At 43.3% G+C, this 26,048-nt stretch overlaps 1 protein-coding gene across 3 annotated transcripts in view; it reads right to left on the reverse strand.

Moving 5' to 3' along the window:
• The window catches only part of TMTC3 (transmembrane O-mannosyltransferase targeting cadherins 3), a 504,535-nt gene that overhangs the window by 103,290 nt on the left and 375,197 nt on the right, over window positions 1–26,048 (reverse strand). The window lies entirely within an intron of this gene.

Consider the following 26,048-nt stretch of genomic DNA (forward strand, 5'->3'; position numbering starts at 1 on the left):
AGGAGCGCCGCCCCCCACACGCTAGCAGCAGGAGCTGCAAAACCTTAATAGTAAAAACTAAAACTCTGTTGACTACTTTTTTACAATTAAAAGTGGGCGGGCCAGGGGTGTTATGGGGACGGAGGGAGAGTGCACAGCCTCCCCCTCGATGTCAAGGTATGTTTGGCCATCCTGTAGTCCTCAGACTTGTTTAGGAACCTACTGGAATTTGGCAGAGGAAGACATTTAATCTCTCATTTATATAGAGCCATGACTGATGTTATGCCTAGGGCTACATTTAGGGCTAAAGCTGCCTGAGAGGAAGACTTACATAGACTAATAGGCAACCACTTGAAGGGCATCTGCACACTGGTCAAGCAGGGTATGTGCAACCCAGGGTTCAAAATGATACACTTTAACTATATACACCACACATATATAATCCCAGTGCTCCTTCATAGAACTGATCCTACCAAAACAGATAGGTGCCATTGATGTCAGTGGGAACCTGCAACCTTCCTTCACTTAGGCTGGTATTGCCCTTCAGTATATGCCTACTGGGGCACAGTGGTCCAGAGGCGAGAGTGCGTTGAAGGCCTAGTGGTGGATCTGGAGCCAACCACATGTCTATTGGGAGTTATCAAGAAACATAGGGTAGGAAAATGGAGTGGAAATATATACAACTGGCCCTGTTAGCGAAACGGTGGGTTGCCATTACATGGATAAACCCAGTGGGACCCTGGGAAAGTGGCTGGATTAAAGTTGTGAAGGAATGGGCGTTAGCAGAGGAAATCAGGCTTCATCAGTGTAGGAGGGGTGCACATGCAGAAGAGGAATTGCAGACATGGAGGGGGATTATGGAAGAGTTCGAGGGGTTAGGCGATACCCCTGCAGATGATGTACAGGAATCTGGACGTCAAGGATAAAGTGTCATCTATGAGGTTCAGTGCATTAAACCGGGGAGAAGGAATAACAGACATTTATTCATACAGTACAGTTCTACAAAGGTGCTCAGGATTCCCACCAGAAGAAAGATGGTGGAGAAAAACTTAAAAGTAAGGAGTTCTCTAAAGGCCCCCAAAATAATTCACAAGGGAGTAGTGGTAACCTGTCCCAGTCTGATCCTAAAAAGAAAGGGTTCTTAAACAACAAAACAGGAAGATTTGTACCCCACTTTAAAGAGTGCTCCAAGTATGGCCACTCTAAGGCCGACTCCAAATGTCCCAAAACGGCACAGCCCACCTCAACTGGTGGGCAGACACCTGAGTTTGCCAGGGTAACGCTCGGGGAAAAGATAGTCCCAGCTAGTTTTGGGGAACAGACAGAGGTAACACTGGTGTCCCTGGGGGATAAAGATATGGTGCAAAAAGCCCACATCCCTGCCAATACTTCCAAGTATAGGCAGTGGGTCACTATTAATGGGCAGAGTTCACTATGTCCCTTCATCTGTCTATCTGTATTATTTCTGCTTCCATTTAAACCAATTTTAAGACTACTACCCTCTTTTATTTTTTTTGTTTTTTACTAGGTGCTCCTTAGTTTGCACGATAAGGCATCTTTTGGCTATACTGCTGAATCTATTAATATTGTAGTGGTTTTAGTCTTTCCTAATAGGATGTGTTCTTATGTCCGCAGATGGGTACTCCCACTAATCTCCTCTAGTGTACCAGGTATTTCCCACCAGTAATCTGCAAATAGTGAGACCTTAGAGGTATAAGAAAGAATTGAGGTCCACTCAGTGTCCTCTATTTTTATATCTATGTCCTGTGTCCATTTAGCCTCTGGTGGAACAAAGTCAGCCTTCATTTATTATTGATCAGTACAGGATTGCTATTTGGAAACTGCAGTTCCCAACGGTCAGCATTTTCTCTAGCAATTGGAAATCTTCAGGTTCTCCCGCCAGGTTACCCAATAGGCTCATAATCAAGTCAATGACTATAATGCAAGTCACTAAGTAGCGCCTGAGTATGCCTTTTTTCAGTGTCCGTTTTAGGAAGTCCTACAGATCACAGCAGTCATATGCGTCCTCCTATCTGGGCAATGCCAGCTTTATTCCATGGTTTCATATTTCTTAACCATTCCTCTCCTCTTACTCCCAGGGAGGCTTATTATAGGTTGAAGGGTTACAATGTTCTTTCCATGTGCTCAGAAGCCTATAGTAGTAAGCCAGGTTTGGTGTATACCACACAGCTGATCCAAGAATGAACACACAATGGCTTTGCTTGATGAATGGCGGAAGCTCATGGTGATGCCATGTTGGTTTTGGAAGAAGAGGGCAGAGCTACATGCTGATTTAGCACAGACTAACAAAAAGACCTACACTGCAAAAGCCGGCAAAGGAGAGGCCGTGGCTAGTGTGCAGGAAGATGGTCGTCCAAGATAAGAGCTCCGGCAGAAGGGAGAAACCGTTGAGTCATTTAAGCATAATCCCCGAATCTCTAGCCAAAAAAGAGGGATGTCGATAAATCAGAACCACATCTGAACCAAGGCAAGGATTCACTGCTAGCTTTGGTGTCTGGGATGTACTGGAGTGAGAGCCGCAGACGTGACGTGACAAAACCATGGATGTCCAGCTTCACCACTTTTTTTCAAACAACATGACTAACCTAGCTACAGTTAGCAGAGCTCCACCCCGCAGCTTGGAAAGTTGCAATCTGATGCTGTTCTGATCCAGTGCTAGAGACTCTCAATGCCACTTAGATATCAAAGTATTGCACATATTTGCTTTCAGAATTGTAATACTTGCTAACAAACCCTTATCAACAGTGGTGCTATTTGTGTGACTTATATTAGGAAAACTGTATCATACCGGATGAGTTTAGGATTTAAGTACTGGGGTCAATGAATACTGTACCTCTATATCACATCTTCTTCCACACCTGCAATAGCTTTGTGGTGGAAAACAAAACAGGGGCTCCTATACTCAAAGTTAAGTGATCCTGATCTGCACATTTCTTATAAGGCACTTCTTATAAGGTACATATATCAAAACATACCAATCCTCTTATTATTTCTGACACCTACATTTGACGCCCTCCATGCAGAATATAATTCACTGTGTCACAAACTGACAGCCATCCTTTGCTATTTCGTTGTGTGATGTTGTGTACTAACTCTGATATGTATGCCTCCATGAGATTCCAACTACTAAAATCGGCCATTTGACAAAAGGAGACTGAACACAGCATACTTTCCATTGGTGGAAAGTCGATCTCTCTGTCTAAAGTCACTGTGACTCTTCTGACACAAGTTCCAATATACCAGAGAGTATTTTTGCTCACCGTCTGTGTAACCATGCCTACTAACCCTGAGGAGCGCTTGTATAAATATTAGCCATAGAATGGTGGACAACACAGAGAGGGATTCTACAAACGCCAAAGAGCAGAAATCTAGGTTGAAAAGAACTAAATAAGAGCCACCACTATCAAACTAACCAATAAAAGGAAGGCAAGATACAACTGCTAGTATGGAATTCATTCTGTGTCTCAATTCGCTTCAGAACCTCAGGAAGAGCAATAAAATTAGTACTGATGCCTGACAAACTGAGATGGTATCCAAAAGAGTGACGTTAAGACACTGGCTAATCGTCTTGAAGAAGTGAAGTCTACAATAAATAAGACTGAAGACTTTCAAACTGATCAGGAAAAGAGAACCTTCCTACTATACAGAATGTGGAAACCCTGAAAAGAGAACTCACGAATTAGAAGAGAGAAACAGGCCAGGAATCCTCTTTCTACCAGAAAACTCATAAGCTAAGAAACAACTGCGCCTTCTTCCTGGAGGTTTGGATCCCAGATGTTATTGGTTTTACCTTTGATAAAGACTTTGTCTACAAGGGATCCTGTGTGCTTGCTCAATTTCAAACATCTACCCATCTGTCGCTGAGCCACTGATCTTTTGTCCACTCAGATTTCAGCACTCTGAAGCAATCTTTATTGGCATGAGAAAAATCACAACGACTGAGTGGAATGAGACCAAAATAGGCATATCCCAGGACTATGGTAAAGCTACCATCGCAAGATGGAAAGTCTTTCTCTCCTTGAGATTGACTCTGAAATCATGAAACATAACTTTCTTTTGTATACCCATATAAAGTGAGGATTTTTCACAATGGAAAGAGAAAGTCTTTCAACTAACCTGAAGATCTTGACGACTATATTAGGGCAATGCAGCACCTCCGCATAGACCCTAAGCATCTTTATGGCTTGGCAGCCATGTTGCCAACTATACAGCTACTTCCAGCAAAACCCTTATATATGTTAAGACAAATCCAGATGAGGGAAGTATGATTTTACAACTATTGATAAGTTCAATGCCTATATCTCAGTTGTTAACTGTATCTGTGTTTATGCAACATGCCAATGTTTACCTATACTCTCACCATATGTACTATTAATTTAAGGAGTCTTATTTTTTATTAACAATACAGGATTCCTTGATCATGTGTTGAAGCACTTAGGAATTGTACTTGCCCCACTTGTGAGGGTCATTAACAATTTGAAAGCAAAGTTGCTTCGATGCTGTATAGGATACCTAGAATTACAATGCCTGTGTGCCCTGTCCACTACACACTGCATGCATTATAGACAAGTCACCCCTTTGACAGGCCTTCCAGCCCCAAGGCAGGGTGCACTATACTGTATGTGAGGGCATAGCTGGATGAGCAATATGCCCCCACTGCGCCCTCGCCAAGTCCAGGACATAGTGAGTAAACAGAGCAGCCATTTTTAATGCATGTGCTGGGCACTGGTCAGTACGAGTTTTACAACAACATGATGTCCACTCTGAACCCTGGGTTTCTTGGTATCAAACAATTCAGAATAAATTCAAACTGGCACCAGTATTGGATTTATGACAAAGTGTACCCAGGGGTCACCTTAGAGGTGCCCCATGCAAAAGCTAGCTACCCTGGCAAGATTGCTGACTGGTTATTACCAGCCTACCACTGCCAGACAGCCAATCTTCAACCCACCCTGGGGTGAGAGATCCTTCTCTCTGGTTTGCAGAACAAAGACATTCCTGGGTGGAGGTGCCAACAACCAGTCCCTCAGGAATGTGCACTGCCCTAGCGGTGAGCTTCAAAGGGCTTACTGCTTTTGATACTCGACTCCCGGGCCTGCTGCTAGCAGCTAATGGCCGTCCCCGTTGCAACCCCCCCACCTTTGGTGGGAGCAATGGCAGGAAATTCAAACAAAGGGTAGGAGTGGCCTCACCTGGCATCCACCACCCCTAAGGTGTAGCCTGTGAAGTGGACCCTCCATTAAATTTTCCTCCATCTTGGATGGAAGAAAAATAGCCAATAAGGTGTAGGGAAGTGATCCCTGCCCACAGCAAGTGGTCACTTAGTGGGTGTAGCCACCCTATGGTATCTGACCCATGGGTTACAACTAGGTTCCCCCTAAAACACCCACTAAATACAGTATGTAGTAGGCATCCCTAGACCAGAAAATCAGATTTGATGGACAGAAGACTACCAGCACCACGAAGATCTGAAACACGAGAACTGTGGACCTGCTGCACCAAAGAAAAGGTGCCAAACCCTGCCTGCTGCACCCAGGACCCGACAATCACAGCTGAGGATCTGCTGGACAACTAGACAAACCTAGAAAAACACCAGATGACTTCCAGGCTTCACAAATTGCCAGAGAACTCCCTCCAGAGTGGAGGTACCACTCTAAAACCACAAAAAACCAAACACCCAGTGAGGGTCACTTCACTGACCAGCCGCTAACTTTGGAATGAAACGCCGCAGCTGGATCAAACTAAACCCCAACAGCAGCAAGGACGAACCCTCTCAGTGTGCCACTTTAGTGGTACTGTGCTTACCCAGCCAAACTGTGCCAATACCCTGGGTATTGGTCAGCGAACGTCGGACATAAGAAAATCAGCCTGCCTGGGGCTGGAAAAACGACCAGGAGGAAGTCCCAGTCGAGGGTCCTCCAAAACAATCCAGACCTAACACCAGAGTGCACCGTTGTCCTGCAATCGACTCTTGAACCAGCCTACCTCCTGCTTCTGTGGGCATCCTTCAACATAGATCTAACCTGTGGTTGCCTGGACCCCCTGCACAATGTGCCTAGCTTTGCACGCTACATAGAGGGACAGCCTTATACACTTAGTTTTTTACATTTGTAGCTAACGTTGATCCTGCTTTATCTCATTAATATGAGACCACTCCTCGTCTGCCCTATGGGCTCCATTAAGGTGGCTAACCGTAGCCTGCACTGCACATTTATTCACTAACTGGGATAGAAAAGGTGGAGTTATTTGGAAAGGTTTGTATCTAGTTTTCTTTTGTGAAGTACAACAAATGAACAATGCATGGACTGAATACTGATAATTCTCCCGAGCTGCCAAGATATAGAATAGTGTTTTAACACTGATTGCAAAACAGACAGGGATCTCTTATGCAGATACTATTCATGACAAGAATGGCAGGCGGCTTCTAAACAAACTAAATACAAATGGAGTTTACTCTTCCATTGTTTTTAAATGCGCCAACAAATAATGACCCAAATTTCTGGAAAAAGCTAAAAAACACTAACTGGCCTGCCTGTTGATGTAGGCATTGTCTAGGATGATGACTTCAATCTACCTATTGATATATTTTCTGCTAGGCTCTCTGATTCTGTTACTGGCCGAGCAAATCGAACAGATTGATGAAACACTTAATCAAAACTAATGATCCCTGGAAATCACACAACCCCCTGGGTAATGAGTTCACATTCTACTCTCACCTCATAATTCAATCCCAAGGATAAACTACTACTTGACTAAGCAACATAAAACATCCACTGCTTCCAACCCTGCAGCCGCCCCTAGTGTAATAACTGACCATTGACCTGGACTTAAGTTGACCTAGATCTGAGAGGAAAATTTGGAGGATGAAGGAGGAACTTCTGTGCAAACCCCTAGAAAAATATTGCATCCTAAATGAGATTATCCATTTCTTTGATGAGAATTACTCATACTCATTCCTGGTTAACACCTTATGGGAGGCGATGAAAACCACTTTAAACAATATTATAATTGGTTTAATATACAATAAAAACAAAATATTAAACACTAAATTTAACTCTCCAGAACAGGAGAAGAAAAAACTAGAACAAGAATGTATATACACTAAAGAGAGATTTGATTGCCATACTTAAGTCAAAAAATATGACAGAATCCTTGATAAAAGTTCATATAAATTGGTTAACATGTTGAAAGGCAAATCTATTATACCAAATACTTTCAATCTCTTAAAGATGAGGAAGCTCCAGGTCCAGGAGGGGTTCCCTGCAGCTTATTATACATTTTGCTAAAAAAACACTTCTTCCCAGTCTAGAAGAGGTGCTCAATCATTTTTCAAACTCTGGGGGGGTGAAAGATACAAGTTGAGAAGCTACTATAGCAGTAATATGTAAAACAAGGAAAGGTCCATTGGAACAAAAAAAATATATAGATTGAAATCACAGATATTAATACTTAATGCAAAGTATTAAGTATATGCCAAAATTTTAGTAATGCGTTAAGAAAAAGTACTTCCTAAACTCATCCACAATACCCAAACAATTTTATCAAAGAACGTCTTGCGTCGGACAAATGAGACTTTTTCAACCATGTCCTAGACAAGATTAAATTATTTTCCAACCCAACAAGGCCATGGGCTTGGATGTGGAGAAGGCCTTTGAGAAGTTCTCATAGACCTTCCTGTGTGATGTGATGAGGTATTCTGCACTAGGTACAGATTACAAATGTATGGTAATAGTCCTATACCCTCACTCATCAGCACATTTTAAAGTTAATGGGGACACTTAAAAAAACTTAAACTTAGCACAAGGAACAACTTAAGGTAGGCCCTTGTCTCAACTACTTTTTCAGCTTGCTAGTAAAACCTTATGTTGAGCCGTGGCCGCGTGCATGGGCCGCTACGGCGCAACTCATGGGGAACGCGGTGGCCCGCGGGCGGGCAGCGGGGGAAGCCGCGGCTCGGTTCCAGGGTTGCGGCACCCGCCGCGGCCCTTTTCTCCGGCCGCAAGTTCCAGGGCAGGCGCGGCAGGTTCGGAGACCCCCAATCGGGTCTCGATCCTTGCCGTGCTCAGCGCGTAAGATTACATAAGCACACCTGGGATTCCCGGGACCCCCTCCTTTCCACCACTTACCTTTTCACACAGCCAAAAGCTGTATGCCTGCACATAACTCGTTTTTATGCATGCTTTTCCCCTTCCCAGCATGCTGTTCACTTCCTCTCTTCCCTGCATGCATTGTTTCTCTTTCTTAGGAGCATGTTTTCTATTCTAAGTTATGACCTTTTCCCCAAACCAAGATGGTGGTCTAACTACTTCCTGTTTTCCACTTCCTGTCTAGGGGTATATAAGGGGAATCTATCTTCCTTCTCATTGCGTTGCAACACTCCTGCAGTGGTAGTCATGCTCCGGCTGGTTTCCTCTTGTTCTTGATCTGTCTTCCGTCTCCTGAATTCCTGAATTCCAGAACCTTAAGTCCTAAAGTCCTTGTGTCCTCCTTCTGTTTCAGGGAGTTACTGTTGGAGGTTTTTTACCCTTTTTGGGGTTTTTCCTCTGGGACTCCTTCTGGAGGGCACGGACTGTAGTGGCTTACTATTGTCAAACAGCACCGTGGCTACCGGAAGGGGTCACCCCTACCTCGGCCAGAGCAGGACTTGCAGGAACCGGGGCCGCTCACCACCTCTCTCCAACCTCAACGGCAAGCTCAGGGTGAATCGTGACAAATTGCAACGCCCAAAACTCCAGTTGCTGTCCGGAACCATGGAGAGTCCTGTGATGAGTACAGAACCAACAAGCCAAACCCTGCTCTTGACTATACAACAACAGGCCCAAGAACTCCAACAGCTACGTACCGAAAACACTGTCTACCGACAAACCTTCGCCTCTAGAACCACTGATGTTCCTACGGTCTCAGCCAGTATGCCTCGCTTCTCCGGGGATCCTAACAAATTAAGAGAGTTCCTGGATGCCTTGACGGTCTATTTCGCATTCCGCCCCTCACAGTTTATGCAAGACAAGACCAAGGTGGGGTATTTGATTAGTGCCCTATCTGGCCCAGCTTTAGCAGGGGCAACTCCTTTAGTGACAAGCAACAACCCTAGCTTGTCTAATTATTCCAGCTTTGTCACTGCCTTTAAGCAGATGTTTGAGCGCCCTGGACTTGAGTCTTCAGCAGAAGAAGCTCTCTGCGATATTCAACAAGGAAATCAGGACGTCTTACAGTACATCACTCGTTTCAGACAATTGGCAGCAGAGACTTCCTCAGTGGAGCGTACTTTGGTGACCCTGTTTCGCAGGGGTCTCAGAGAGGACATTAAGGACGAACTGGTGCACTCTGCCAGAGTAGAGAATCTTAAGGGGTTAATGGATCAGACCCTGACAATAGAATATCGGTTAAATGAGCGAAGGATGGAGAGAAAGAAGAGTCGCTTACCATCACACTCGGTGACGTCCCGCACCCTTCCTCATCGTTCCGAGGAGGTTCGTTCTGAAACTAAGGGTGCTACCGATGAAGAGCCTATGCAAATCGATATGGCTCGGGCCGTTATCATCTAGTGAGCGGGAAAACAGGCGAAGGAAAGGACTTTGCCTGTATTGTGGTGCTGCTGGTCATCTAATTCGCACATGACCCGTCCGTCCAGCCAAGCCTTTGGGAAACGCCAATTCCCGTCCTCAGTGAGAAGGGTGAGGACGGGATATTGCGAAATACCTTCCATTTGTTCCTCAAGGGAGGAAGGAACTGCTCTTTTCCTTTTACCCGTTATCCTCCACTTAACAGATGGCTGAGAAGAAAGGGCACTGGCCTTGCTGGACTGTGGAGCCAGTGGTATCTACCTAGACTAAGCCTGGGCCAGGGAAAGACAGATTTTGCAAATACCTAAGGAAGTACCAGAACAAGTCCACACAGTGGATGGATCACTCTTGGCCTCAGGACCAGTACAGTATAACACCCCTACCCTATGTCTCCAATTCGGGAAGCATCAAGAAAACCTTTCTTGTGATTTGATTTCTTCACCACATCACGTTATGATCCTGGGAATTCCATGGCTAACTCAGCATAACCCTTACATTAACTGGTAAACAAGAACCATTTCTTTATCCTCTCACTTCTGCCAACACCACTGCTACTTAGCAGGAGACTATTGGTCCCCAAAGAGTCTCTTAATGGCACCCCCTAAGGTGGGATGTTCTATTAACGTCCTACAAGGAGTACCCAGACATTATCAAGAATATGCCGATGTATTCCAGAAACCAGAAATACCTGAACTGCCACCCCATAGAGAATACGATTGCGCCATTCCTTTGGAACCAGATGCCGTGGTTCATTTTGGGCGAATGTACTCTCTAACAGAACCTGAGAAGCAGATCCTCAAGGAATACCTAGAGGAGAACATACAGAGTGGATTGATTGCTCCCTCCTCTTCACCTGCAGGGGCTCCTCTCTTCTTTGTACCAAAGACGACAAAAGATTTGCGTCCCTGTATTGATTTTAGAGGATTAAACAAGATCCCTACTAAGGATCGATACCCATTACCTCTTATTAAGGACATCTTAGAAGCTGTCAGAGGGGCAAAGAAATTCACCAAGTTGGATCTTAGAGGAGCATACCATCTTTTAAGGGTAAAGGAAGGTGATGAATGGAAGACCGCCTTCAGAATACCTTTCGTCACTATGAATACCGCGTAATGCCTTTTCGACTCACCAATGCCCCCTCTATTTTTCAAAGATTCATGGACTCTATTTTTTCCGACCTTCTACATCAAACAGTGGTTGTTTATCTAGACGACATTTTAATATTCTCTGTCCACCCAGAACACACTAAACATGTCCTCCAAGTCCTAGATAGACTCAGACAACATCATTTATTCTGCAAACCAGAAAAATGCGAATTTGATCGAACAGAGGTAAAATACCTGGGATATTGCATTAACCAAACAGGTGTTGCCATGGATTCAGATAAGATTCAAGCTATACTGGATTGACCGTCCCCCTCTCCCATCAAAGGAATTTAGTGTTTTTTGGGATTGGCCAATTTCTATCGACAATTTATAGCGGACTTTGCCCAGAGAACCAGTTATATTACTCAAACCCTTAAGAAAGGCAATCTAAGGAAGGGTTTTTGTTGGACACAAGACGCAGAGTTGGCTTTTCAAGAATTAAAGAAAGCCTTCATTCAAGCTCCCATTTTACGGCACCCAGACACCAACAAACAGTTCATCATGGTTGCGGACGCCTCAGAAAGAGCCATAGGGGCTGCCTTACTACAGAAACAAGATGATGACGGGTTAGAGCATCCTGTATTCTACCTTTCACACATATTATCCGATTCGGAGCAGAGTTATTCGGTGTTAGAACGAGAGTTACTCGCCTTGAAGACAGCGTGTACGGAATGGAGACACTTCCTGATGGGCTCGAAAGAACCCTTTGAGGCCCGGACAGATCACCGAAACTTACAATGCTTGAGACACTTTCAGTGTCAGAATAGCCGGCAGGCTCGATGGGCTTTCTTTTTTAGTCAATATGATTTTTACATTACATACATCCCTGGTTCTCAGAATATCTTGGCCGATGCTTTGTCTCGGCGTTACCCTGAGTGTAGCGATTCTCCTGTACAGAACCTATTTGAAAGTAACAAGATCATTGGTTTAGTACAGACATTCCTAGACCAGGTCAAATCCGAATATTCCCATCAGGAAACTACAGAGATGAACAAGTTGCACCCGCAACTTCATATAGATCAGGGATACAATTACCATAACAAAGCCCTGTTCTTACCCACTAAGATAGTCCAGACAGAAGCCCTATGTATGTGCCACGATTCCCCCATTGCAGGTCATCGCGGAATGAAAGCTACCCAAGAGCTTCTGCTTCGCTCCTTCTGGTGGCACACTATCAAGGCGGATACTAAGGACTATGTGTTGTCCTGTCCCATATGTGCACAAGCCCCAACACCCCGTACTAAACCAGTAGGATTACTTCGCCCATTATCTGTTCCCCCAGGTCCATGGCACACTATCTCCACTGATTTTATGTGCTCTTTACCCTCTTCAGTTGGAAACAGAGTGATAATGGTGACCGTTGATTCCTTCACTAAGATGGCACATTTCACGGCATTAAGAAAACTTCCAACGGCTAAGGAACTAAGCCAGATCTTTACTCAGGAGATCTTCCGGCTTCATGGACTACCACAGGTCATTATCTCAGATCGGGTCCTCAATATATCTCCCGGTTTTGGAAACAATTCTGGAAAACCTTAGGAATAGAGGTGGCCTTATCATCAGGGTTCCATCCTCAAACTAATGGACAGACAGAACGACTAAATCAAGGTCTCGAGCAATATTTACGCAGCTTCTGCAATGCTACGCAGAGTAATTGGTCTACCTATTTACCACTTGCAGAATTCTCCTACAACAACTCAGTACACAGTGCCTTTGAAAGTCTCCCCTTTCTATGGTTCTTATGGTTTCCATCCTAAGGCTTTTCCTACTCCCCTGAAAGATACTTCCAATCTTCCTGCCATTTCCTCATATGTTCGGCAACTACGGGGTGTCCAACGTGCGATCCGTTCAAATCTTGTAGCCACTAAGACACGCATAAACAGGATGGCTGATAAGAAGCGTTGTGAGGCCCCACAGTATCAGGTCCACGATAAGGTCTGGCTTTCCTCTAGATTTTTGCCTCTCCGACTTACCCAGAACAAATTTAAACCTCGTTATTATGGTCCATTCCTGATTCCCCAGAAAATCAATCCTGTGTCTGTGCGTCTTCGTCTGCCCCAGACTTGGAAAATACATCCTGTGTTCCATGTCTCACAACTCAAACCTTACCTTCCTGATCCTTTTAACAGACAATTCTCCTGTCCTCCCCCTCTGTTGATTGATAATGTGCCCGAATACGAGGTCCAGGAGATCTGTGACTCTCGGTTTTTCCATGGGCGCCTCCAATATCTTATTCATTGGAAAGGCTACCCTATGAGTGAGTGTTCCTGGGAAGATGCCCTTTCGGTTCATGCCCCTCTTTTGGTTTGTCGCTTTTTTTCGGCTTTTTCCTCACAAGCCTGGGGCCTGGGTGGGCCTACTGTTGCGCCGCGGCCACGGGCCGCTGCGGCGCAACTCATGGGGAACGCGGTGGCCCGCGGGCGGGCAGCAGGGGTAGCCGCGGCTCGGTTCCAGGGTCGCATCACCCGCCGCAGCCCTTTTCTCCGGCCGCAAGTTCCAGGGCAAGCGCGGCAGGTTCGGAGACCCCGAATCGGGTCTCGACCCTTGCCGCGCTCACCACGTAAGATTACATAAGCACACCTGGGATTCCCGGGACCCCCTCCTTTCCACCACTTACCTTTTCACACAGCCAAAACCCGTATGCCTGCACATAACTCGTTTTTATGCATGCTTTCCCCCTTCCCAGCATGCTGTTCACTTCCTCTCTTCCCTGCATACATTGTTTCTCTTTCTTAGGAGCATGTTTTCTATTCTAAGTTATGACCTTTTCCCCAAACCAAGATGGTGGTCTAACTACTTCCTGTTTTCCACTTCCTGTCTAGGGGTACATAAGGGGAATCTATCTTCCTTCTCATTGCGTTGCAACACTCCTGCAGTGGTAGTCACGCTCCGGCTGGTTTCCTCTTGTGGTGCCAGTTCTTGATCTGTCTTCCGTCTCCTGAATTCCAGAACCTTAAGTCCTAAAGTCCTTGTGTCCTCCTTCTGTTTCAGGGAGTTCTGTTGGAGGTTTTTTACCCTTTTTGGGGTTTTTCCTCTGGGACTCCTTCTGGAGGGCACGGACTGTAGTAGCTTACTATTGTCAAACAGCACCGTGGCTACCGGAAGGGGTCGCCCCTACCTCGGCCAGAGCAGGACTTGCAGGAACCGGGGCCGCTCACTACCTCTCTCCAACCTCGACGGTAAGCTCAGGGTGAATCGTGTCACCTTACTGCTGGTTTTTAGACATGCATCATCAGACAGCCTGTAGCCTTGCACTTCTGGAGAATTCTAAGCTCCTAAAATAAAATATAAAATCTGAACACAGAAATATTGACCCCGTGAAGGCACCAAAAGTACCTGGTCGACTTGAGGACTTCAGTAGATGCATAATGTGACATTTGTCGATCAGAAGAATTTCCCACCCAAAAAGAAACTGCTTCAAATAGGAACTAGCTCAATGCTTTTATAGCGTTGAGAGGATTTCCTCAGATACAGTCTGCTGTCCTGTCCCACTGGAGAATTTTGACTTCCATTTCAGAGACAAAGTCCTAAGGGAAAATCTTTGGGTACCCACCCTCCATCACAGTCAGCCTAAAATCGGGCCTAGGTCCTGGTCTCTATAAATTGTATTGGAATACTTATTGTGTTGTGTTTTTGGGTTTAGGCCCTCAATAAATATTTCAGTACTTTCATGGAGTGCCACACCTGAAGTTCTTCAGGAACTGACGACCCCATTGCTTACCAAATGTGCTATGGGTGCCCAATATGTCACAAATTACCCTGCTTGTGCCAGAGCAATCATTTTGCCATGGGTGCCCCTCATATCCAAAAGAAGCCAACATGATACATGCCAGTGTCAGAATTTTGCCAGTAATGTCGACCATATACCAGGGGTGACTCCCATGTTATAATGGCTAAACACCCATCTTATGCTACACCTTTCCTACATAATGTTTAGAAAAACCTCGAATGAGCTAGCACCAGCATTTTGCTGAAGTGCCTTTAATGCCAAAAATGTCCTCAAGTAAACAGGTTCCTGCATTTTCCAAGGGTGCCCTATATCCAAAGAATTATCACTAGTATGCCAATATCAGTATTTTGCCATAAGCGTCTATTATGTCAAGAACTGCCTCCATATGCAAGTGGCTGTATTTTATCTGGGGTCTTCTGTAAAGTATGCCAGGGCCAAGGGTGGACTCTAACACATAATCAGACTATTACTCAACTCGTACATTGACTCATTCCCACTCTTTGCTCTCACTCATTGTTATTCTGACTCATACTTACTGACACTTGCATTCACTCTAACTCACTCTTGCGTATTCTCACACTTTTACTAAAACACTTTCACTGTCATTCTTACTTATTCTCACTATGAATCTCTTATTCTCACTCACTGTAACGGTCGATCCTGGTCACCCATTCATGCTCACTTATACTCTAACACTCCCTCACTCATTTATATTCATTTCACTCAACCACACTCAGTAACTCTTGCTTTCACTAACTCTCTCATATTCAATCACTGACACTCAATCTCACTCTGTACCTGTCACTGATTCACGCTCACTTTCACTCACAGAGACCCCTCACACACTCACTCTCAAATGCAAGCATGTCTACAACATACATTTATCAATTTTGTGTTTGTCTACTTACCTCAGCTGCCAGCGGGTGTGTCCTTCCAACTCCCGGTGCTCCATTTTTTAATGACACTAACAGTGAATAATAGGCTATGATTTACTACTAGTATATGGGGGTAGGAAACAAGAACGCAGAACACTTATGCACATAAGAGCAAACATGAAATGACATTCGTGAGATTAATCATAAATCAAACTACTTAAGAAATTGAAACAAAGCAGATAGAAAGTAGTGCCATGTAGAGATGAAAAACGCTTTAACATTTGTACATTTAACATCCAGGACCAGTTCAATTCTGTTTCAGAAAACTACTATTAAAGTTCAATTATAAAAATCATTACAATATTGGAAAAAACAGTGTTTAGAGAATATTGTGCACCCCAGCATTTCAAAGAAACAACTGGTATGCACAAGAAAAACAAGTGCTTTTATTATTACTGGTTCTGCGGGAGAGCAGTCTTCAAAGGATGTGTTTCTTAAAATCACATTCCAAACTCTCTAAAGAAATCATGAACGTTCTCCGGGAACCAAACAAAATCCAAGAAATACAATACTGTGATTCAAGTAAACAACCATTATTATACCTTCCACAATTGGTTGCTACAGACCATGGCTTTTGGATTCAGACAAAGATTTACAAAAGCCTTTTTTTTCCAAGTTACTACCAAAAATTAAACACACTGACTTTTATGCACAACTTCACAAACTGGTGGCAACTAAGGTTATGAATTTAGTTTTTATTTCTACTAGAATTGGAATGAATGTAGTTATCCTTTGTGCATAATAAGAGAATAGTCATGTTAAGGTGACTGGAGCTGGCTATGGGAAGTATGTTAGCGAAGAACATGGGTCAAACTCACTTCTGAGGACAAAGTGCACAGTGAATGGGAAAGATTTTATAGGATTTTTCCAGTTATCAGCTTGCAGGATTTCCTGTCACCTAAAGGCTGGCACAAAACTGCACAGATGTTGGAAAACTGTGCTTTACATGCTGGTAGTAGTGTACATCATACAGCACCCCACATCGCTTCTGTCGTATTAAGCCCTCTCCAGTTTCCTTTAATTAAAAAAAATAAGGAATCAGTATATATTTACTGATGGCAGTGGAGTGGGCCCAAGGGCACCAATAACTGAGAAGGAGTCTACAGTGTAAGATTAACGGAGTCACCATAAATAAATCTTTGCCCTACTTTCATGTTTTGGCTCTCTTTCATTCTCAATTTGTGGTTAGATTCTACGCAACTGAAAAGAATAAAGAGCGGAGAAAAAAGAGAAATGGGTATCAGGATGCTTAGGCCTTGGTAAAAAAAAAAAAGCTCTGCAGGCCAACAAGGTCACATTTGTAATTACTCTAGGGGGAAGCCACAATATGGTATTTCTAACACAATGTAGCATGTGTGTGTATGGAGTGGGGTAACACACATAGCAATCTGACAGAAACATGGGCAGAGAATACTAGAAAAGGAGCCCCTACCGCAGATGGATGTTATGGCTCCATGTAGAGTGCAGTAGTGGGCGATTAAATAAGTCATCCACCTATCAATAGTGGACTTTCAGTCCACTTGGCTGGTCACAAAGAACAAGTTACTAAACTTCATTAACAATCTTTCTATGGGGGGCTTTATCTACCTGCAGAATCTTCAGCTTCTGAATTTCCCAGAGGTACCAGACTGGACCCAGAAAATTTGCAATAGTTCACCTGAAGCAGTGGTACCATGACTGGCTCGACTCCAGTTACTCCTGCGGATGTGACCTCACCAAGCTGTATGTTACAGCACTTGGCACTAAGAAGTCAGTATTCTTTCTTTTTTTCATACCCATGAAAGAGTATACAAAATCTTTAGGAAAGCACTACACAAAACTGCACAACACTTGGGACGTTATTATCATTGTTTCAAGTTTGATCCTCAGAAAGAGATGGGTGGAAAGGTGAGAACTCTGCAGTTAGAGGAGGCACCAGAGAGATCATTACCAAAGGTAAGTAACTTGTTTTTCTAATGGATACTGCTACCTGCAGATTCCTCACCACGTGAATCAATATCAGCAGTAGAGTCAGAAGAGGTGGGTCCGAGGAGATAAATAAACAACAAATCTTGCAACATACACCTTGCTGGTTGAGTGACCATTCCTGCAGACCTCAGAGACAAAGTAGTAGTGGTTACCAAAGATGAGAAACAAAGCCCAATATGAGGAAGAGGAGAACCCAACTGTGCTATAGACTTGAAATTACTATCTAGCCTTGAAGGTTTGACACACTAGAATTCCTTTTTCTGACTGCAAAAGAGACGGACATCTGGGTGGTGCTCTTTGAATGCCACTCAGAGATTTTGCCACCTTGTACTGAGGGAGGACTTTGTCGGTGGGGAGATCTAACATGTGCTGCCCATCAAAGGAAAGGTACATCTGGTTTTACGCGCAAGAGCTTAAATCACAATGACAGCTGAATTGTCAGAGCGCTGTTTATGGTGCTAGTCCTGTGACATCAGAAGTTTGTTATGCAGTGTTTTGACTAGGTTGAACATTGACCTATACTCTTTTCTGACTTACAACGGAAGCAAGGATACATGGACGTCGAGCTCAGCCCAAAGGAGCAGATCATAGCAAGTCTTAGTGTCATATAGCATAGGCATGCAAGCCTGGAAGTCCACTTACCCTGCATTGCCGGAATATTTGCACTCTTGATCATGTGGGAGGATGCTGCTTTGCCCTTCCATGACCTTGATTGAGCAGGCAAAATGGCTAGAGTGTCTTTGGATGGCTAGTACTAAATGACTGAGAATAAAAGCTCAGAGAAAGGAGTCTTGTAAATCTACTGAGCCTGCCTGATAACCTCAGGGAAGGTTTTGACAAAGGACAGAACCTCAAATGCCTTAACTGTGTTAGGATGACTGCATGGGGCTGGATGTAAATCCTTGTGGTCACCGGTACTGGCCTCCTGATGTGTCCAGATCAGTGTCCGGCTTCGTACTACTGGGCCTCTTGCAATAAGGAGAAATAGCACGTAGATCAACTTAATAATGTATCCACACTGCTGAAGGCCAGCAGATGCAGTCCCGGCCAAAAACAAGGTGGGTATCTGATCTAAAGTTAGTGATGCAGTCTGAGTTAAAGAGTCTGGCACTGTAGGTTCATTCTTTGGTCTCTTGCTCACCAGCACAGGCAGTGAGAGTTATTCTAGGGAAGAAGGAAAAATGGCAACTGAAATGGGACTTGGCCAGATGTGCCCCAGGAGACTCTTTGGGCTTTAAGTTTACAGCAAGAGCATTCCAGAAGTAGTCGAAGGAAATTCTAAATGAAAGCACAGAGATAAAACTAACCAGGGAGGTTCGGAAGAGACTGACAGGAGTGTGGCATCTAATCCAGCTGCTCTTGGTTGTAAGGACAGGATAAAACTGACCTGTCCATCACAGAGAGTAAAACCCCAGAGGTAGAAATATCCACTATTCACTGTGGAGATGAAGAGCTCAACTGTTGTCCGAGACATACCAGATCCAAATCCTATACTTTAATGAAGCAGGCGTGCGGAACTAGCTCTGGGGTCATTAGAATGGTGCAAAATTGAAGTTGGTAGGCTTCTGCAGGGCCAGCTTGGCGGAGGCTGGTGTCTGCTTCTTTCATGCTTACTGTGCCTCTGGGTGAATGCTATGTACATTGACGCATTAGGAGAGGTCTGTCTTTTGCACATTTTCTTTGCAAGTTTTTTTTTATCTTCATTTTTCATTATTAACAAGTGCAAGATAATTCATGACAGTCAATCCTGCATAGATAACATAATCAGCATGTATAATCCACATTAACCTTTAATATCCTGTAACTGACATCTACAGAGTGAAGTTTAGGGAATGAGTTACCTCAATCTCTCATCGATATGTCCTCACACCAAGTCATTCCGTCTCCTCGACGTCCATCTGCATTTGCTGAGTGACTGGCACTGTTGTCGGTTATGCTTTCTTGTTGAGGTAGGACAATAACGGGCCCCAGATATCCTCAGGTCTCAAAGTATGTGGTAGGAGCGTAAAAAACCTATTGATCATTACAAAATGCGAGACCTTTGATCCAGTCTTCAACTTTTGGGTTAGGCCCTCTCGTCCATCTCATGTATACTCTTCTCTTTGCCATCAGTAGGGTGAACACTTGGAATTTTGTATGTGATTTAGGGAATGCTTTCACAAATTCCAACAACACTATGAATGTAATAAACATCATTTCCCATTTTTAATTACAGATATCGCCCCACTTATTCCCAAAATGTTTGAGTAACTCAGTATCCTCAGGATAAGTGAAGGAAGTCCTCCCTCAGATTTGTGCAACTACTACATTCAGACAGTGCTCTCAGCCCTACTTTATAGAGCACAATTGGAGTAAAACAGAATCTATGGTTAAATTTGTAGTGTATTAATTAGTGTTTGCCATTTAGGGATAGCTGCTTTGTTTGTGAGCAGCAATATTACCACTGATTATCCATAAGCTGATGGCCTATATCAGTTGCCCATCTCGCCTAAGCTACATAGTAGCCTTTATTTAGTATTATTTGTGGTATGCTACAGAGTAGGCCACTAACTGCGATGTTGATGGTTGGTTATTACTGCAGTATCGTCCATACCCCAAGTTAATCTGTGAATTGTGGCAATACTGCTTTCATAGTGATTTTAAGTCTCTTGCATAAGAACTTATCTAAGTCATTGTGTAGGTATATGCACTTTTTTCTTTTTGTTTACTGATCAGAGTTGGAATGTACCGTGGGAGCAAGAAATAAGGCTGTGGGGGAAAAGTAACAAGAAAGCGGGTAGAAAGCAGCATCAGGGACAGTTAGGGATGCAAACAGAGAAAGAGGGACATTGTTATGTTATGTTGTGTAAGAGATTTGTAAAGTGCATGACTGATCCATCAACGGTGCTTTCCAGTGCTAAGCCTGGAGTTGGGGTACAGACTGCTGCTGCTAGAAGTATGAAAGGAGTACACTATATAATTTTGAAGAGAAATAAGTCCGGTTTTTAAGATCTTCCTAAAGCGCAGGTGGTTCCCAGTGTTTCTAATGTGGAAAGGTAGCGAGTTCCAAGCAACAGGGGCTTTGGCACTAAAAGAACGGCCTCCAGCTCTCACTCACTTAATGCGGAGTAACCTCAGCCAGAATAAGATCTGCCAAGCGCAAAGTACTGGCAGGATGATACAGGTGCACCAGTTTAGAAAAGATGGGGCCCCCCTGAGAATACAGAATTTTACCCACCACACATGTGGTCTTAAAACATATGCATTTCTCCACCGGGAGCCAGTGTAATTTCTGCAATAGTCTGGACAAAGAACAGAACTTTGGGAGCGACAATAACAGCCTAGCTGCACCATTTGGGACCAGCTGGTGTCTTCTAGTAACTGATTTATTAGCACCTAATTACAGGATATTACAGTAATCCAACCGGTATAGAACTACCACCTGGACAATAGTATGGTGCCGGCAACTGAGCTGGCCTGGACCTAAAAGGTCAAAGAGTTGTCCATGAAAACACCTACATTTGTTTTCTACAAAGGTTTTAGGTATGGGAGGAGCGCCAAGAAGGGTGGCCCACCAATATTCTCCCAAGAGAGGAGTATCTTTGCCTAGAAGACGTTCTTCTATTTTATTAGTGTTCAGGCGGCAACAGTTTATATTCATCCACTCTGCCAGTAGTCTTTTATGGAAGTTGGCGCAATCAAGTGAGTGGTTATCTGTAACAGAAAGCACCAACTGCGGGTCATGAGCATAGGATTTCAACGTCATTGCGTTGGATTCAATGACTTCTGCTAACAGTTGGATATATACATTAAACAAAGCAGAGCTTAGTTAAGTCCCTTGTGAGACAATGATCTGTAAGATATGTGTATCTGAGTTAAAAGGAGGGGAAATAACCTGAAAAGAACATTCGGATAGAAAAGAAGCAAACCAAGACAGTGGTGTTCTGCCTACACCGATGCTCTGTAAACAGTGTATCAGAATTTTGTGGAACACCGGGTCAAAAGCGGCACTCAAATCAAGCAAGATCAGAAGATGTATGGCCTTCATCTAGAGATGGCTTCCTCAAAAGACAAATGACCTTAGAGTGTTTCCATTTACTAGATACCTGGGTTGAGGACATGGATAAATGTATAACTCGTAAGCAGAGTGGCAAAAGGGGGTCTGCGAACTTAGGAAACAGATCAGGTTTTAATGGGTCTGCACGAGACCCAGATTTGATGTCGACGACAAGCAGTAATCAGCTGCGCCACATCCAAGAGGGGGAGAGAATGGAGTAAAGGTGTGGAATAAAATCCATAAAAGATGTTACGTCCTCTAACGTAGTGGAAGCAATGTCCGTGGGGAACTGTGTGCAAATATCCTCTATATTGCTGACAAAATATTCTGCTAGCTTCTCGCAGTATATACTGGACGTGACAGTGGGGTTGGCTCAGAGCACTAGTTTAAAAACACTATTTAGTAAGATAAAAACTTCTTTAGTAGGGTTAGAGCTTTTTTTTGAGTTTCCGGGCAAAATAGTCGGCCTTTGTTATAGAAATAAGTTTGTGGTAAGATTTAATAGCAGCCCTGTGTTCAAATTTTAAAAGAACGTTCTAAGATCTTAAATTCCTTCTTAGCTGCAAAGAGTCTCGTTGAACCAGAGAGCAGCATGTTTCTTCCTGTTGGAGACATGTTTAGTGGGAATAAAAATATCTAAGGCTGCGGTAAACCAGGATTGAAAACTGTTGTGGGATGTCTCTACATTAGAATCAAACGATAGGCGGTTTGACAAAATAAAGTCCCCACATTTTTTAATGTCATGCTTGTGCCAGGGGTGTTCCCTAATCCAATCCAAAGTAGGTACACTGATTTGACGCAGAGGGTTAGTGGGACCATAAAATGGTCGGTCCAGACAAAGGGGAAGAGGATAACAGATTAGAAAAAAAATTATCTAAAAGGTGATCAGCTGAATGTGTGGCAACTGATACCAGCTGCATTAACTGCAAGGCAGCGAAATAGTTTAAGAGGTTAGTGGCGTCACCATAATAGATATCATTGAAATGAAGATTACGGTCAACTAGTACATTGAAATTAGCTGACTTGATGGTCACGGGACAATGACATTAATCAAAGCCTCCCTGAAAGCCTTAGCGGGGCCAGGAGGTCGACAGATAAGGAGCCCTGATAGGGTAAAATTACTGTTTAAACATATTTTCAAAAGAGCGCGTTCCCAACCTGAAATAGAACATTGAGACAGGTTGCAAGCATATCTGTTTCTATAAATAACGGCAAGGCCACCTTCTCTGTCGCTTGTCCTATTAATGTTCTTTAGATAGTAGCCCGAAGGCAGCTATAAGGCAGGTTCCGCTACCATGCCCTGGCGTAGCAAGGTTTCGGTAAGGCACAAGACATCTAGAAGATTATTATCCTGGATGAAGTCTAAGATATTAGCTTGATGTTTATCCAGAGAGCGGCAATTAATACTAAACAGCTAATATTCCATCTTTTGACAAGAGGGTCTAGGGTGGAGTGTTGGTAGGTTGCAAGGGCTCTATGGCATAACCACATACTGTGCAGTTGTCAGGCAGCTCATCTGGTGCCCACTTATGTACATTACACCGCAGCGTTGGTGTTAAGAGCACACAGTGTTGTGGTGGAGGAAGCATTGCGATTGTGCTGCAGGAATGCCACTAGGCACCAGGGAGTTTGTTGTTTTTGTTATTGGCACATAAGGGGAGCTACCTCCTCTGCAAGGGTCGCTCCCCTGGGGGAATCAGATTCCAATACCAAGACCTGAACAGAGATCTGTATACCCCACAAGGAGAATTCTGTACCAGGAAAAGAACATACAGACGATAATTGATGTGGGTTCTGATATGATACCTGTTTACAATTTGTCTGCCCATGCTCTTTCAGATAAAGAGCAAGAGGTATTAAATAAAGGCTTGTCTTTTGTTCCTACCAAACTCCAAGATCCGGTTGACACTAAAACCGAAGTATTACAGTTTCTGTGTAAAGTAAGACTACGTACGTTTTTCGAGACGATACAGACAATATGCCCCGTAATGAAGTTAATCTAAGTGGGCTACACTTAAAATCTACTTTTTGCCCTGACACTATTCATATGCCTCGAGAAATGCTAATTTTTTAAGATGTGGTCCTTCAGGAAATTGACTTACTTAACAAAACTAAAATATCGTTTCAGTCTAATTGTTCTAAAGAAGAGAATAAGGATATTCGCTTGTTGTCACTAAATGAGAACATCATCATTAAGCCAGCCAATAAGGGTGGCGGCATAGTCATATTAGACAAAGACAAATACAGCACGGAAATACGTCGCCAATTAAACAACAGGGACCACTATCATTCGATAACAGAAGATCCTACACCCAGACTGACAGCCATGATTACTACCATCACTGATGAAGCACTTAGAGAGGGGTGGATATGCAAGTAAGAATACGACTTTCTTAATCAAAAACAATTACGCATTCCCCTTCTCTACATCCTTCCTAAGATACATAAAGATGCTTCAAATCTTCCGGGGAGACCAATTATTGCGGCCTGCGGCTCCTTATTGGAACCTTTGGCCCAATATGTGGATTTCTTTCTTAAACCATTAGTGCATAACACGAAAGCATATGTGTGGGACTCTATGCATATGATTAACAAACTTGAAGGCAATGTTTTCAATGAAAAAACACAACTGTTAGTGACTTTAGACATAGAGGCACTTTACACTAATATTCCACAAAATGAGGCATTGCAAATAATGAACCTATATTTAGATCAAAGACCTCTTCCTCATAAAGTCCCCTCCTCATTTCTGCTTGCTCTGGCCACACTGTGCTTAAAAAATGTCTTCTCATTTGATAACGAGTTATACCTGCAAGTTAAAGGTGTAGCGATGGGGTGTAATTTTGCCCCAGAAATTGCGAATCTCGTGATTGCATTTTTTGAAGATAAATGGATTTTTTACATAAATAATCCCTTTCAAAATCATATTAAAACATGGCTAAGATATATCGCTGACATCTTTATGATCTGGAAATGTGAGCAAGAGGCTCTTTCCTTGTTTCATGATTGGATTAACCATTTAACACCTGATCTTAAGTTTACGCTGTCCTCGGACTCTAAACGTATCAATTTTCTGGATCTGTGGATTCAATCCTGTGAAGGTCAGATTTCGGTGAGTTTAAATAAAAAAACCTACCGATAGAAACACCTTACTTCACTTTTCAAGTAATCACCCTCGTTCTCTTAAGGAGAATTTACCCTATGGCCAATTTCTTCGAATTCGCCGTAACTGCACCACTAAAGAAGATTATTTTCAAAACGCAGAAGCTTTCATGTCTAGACTAATGACTAGGGACTACCCTAAGAAAATCGTAAAAGGAGCATGTAAACGAGCTTGGTACACTCCACGTGAACATCTGTTAGTACCCAAGTTAAAAAATAAGGCTTGCCCTTTGACCTGCGTACTAACATTTAACCCAAAAGCGAATCGGGTTAGAGCTATTATTGAAAAAAATTGGAAGCTGCTCCTCCCTTTAGGCTTAGATCAACCTCTCTTCGCGTTTAAAAGAGGCCATAACATCTATGATTCCTTAGTACAAGCCCCATTCAATTCGAATAGTAAGAAGAAAGCTGATCTGAGAAGTATGCTATCCTTACCCCGTATCATTGGCCATGTTCCATGCATGAACTGCCTGGCTTGCCAATATACAGAGAAAACTAGACAGGTGGAGTTAAATGGTCAAATACACCACCAACGGTGCTTCTCAAACTGTAATACACACCATGTGATATATTGCATCACATGTCCGTGTTCACTTACCTATATAGGTCAGACGACACAACCTGCGAAAACACGTATACTTCAACATATGTCCAGAATTAGATGTGCGGTACGGGGGGCCCCCTTGGTTGACCACTATATTGAACAGGACCATCGCCCAGATGACATCAAATGGTCTATTCTATACGTAATTGACAAAAAAAAAACAGGTATTTCACTAGCTTCCGCTTTGGATAAAATGGAAGCTCGTCTGATAGAAAGATTCGGGACGGCCAGACGGGGTTTAAACGATTTGTCCGAGATGTGGGCCCTAATCAAAGTGTAATTGTTCTACATTGGCTCCATCTATATATTGTGTGTTGTTGAATATGCTGTATAGAATCAGTCCCAGAGATGTATACTAAGTCTGTGTAATGTTATTGAGGATATTTTATGTTGGATGTTTTCAGCGTATTATGAATGTTTATAAATAATATATTTTGTGAAGATAGAGAACGATTAGAGAGTCTCCATCAATAATTGTGGCAGAGGTTTTACTTATGTCTCTGTACCTATTATAAGCCTTTTAATTATGTATGGCTTGTGGTGTTTGTCCAGGGATTAATTATGTATTTATGTTGGTATTTCATTTTTGTTGGTATTATATTTGTAATTAGTCTCTTACTGTTATTAACATGCTAAGACTGATGGGTTTGTATATATGCCCCTTACTGTGTTATCACCACAGTATGCTAAGTTATCTGCCCCCTAACATGTTTGCAGTTACTTTTTTCTTGAACATTTCAATATGGCCCTCACAGTTTTGCAGGAAGGAAGAGTAATACTCTAAGTCCCCTTCTTGATGTCTATTGAGGACGCATGACCCGAGTGACTGCCCGAATCGCTGTCTATTTATATTCACGCCGTTTGAGCGTGCAATACGGCGAAGCTTTTCATTTTCTTAAACAACG

Source organism: Pleurodeles waltl, chromosome 4_1 (genome assembly GCF_031143425.1).
Source record: "Pleurodeles waltl isolate 20211129_DDA chromosome 4_1, aPleWal1.hap1.20221129, whole genome shotgun sequence".
NCBI classification, from domain to species: Eukaryota; Metazoa; Chordata; class Amphibia; order Caudata; family Salamandridae; genus Pleurodeles; species Pleurodeles waltl.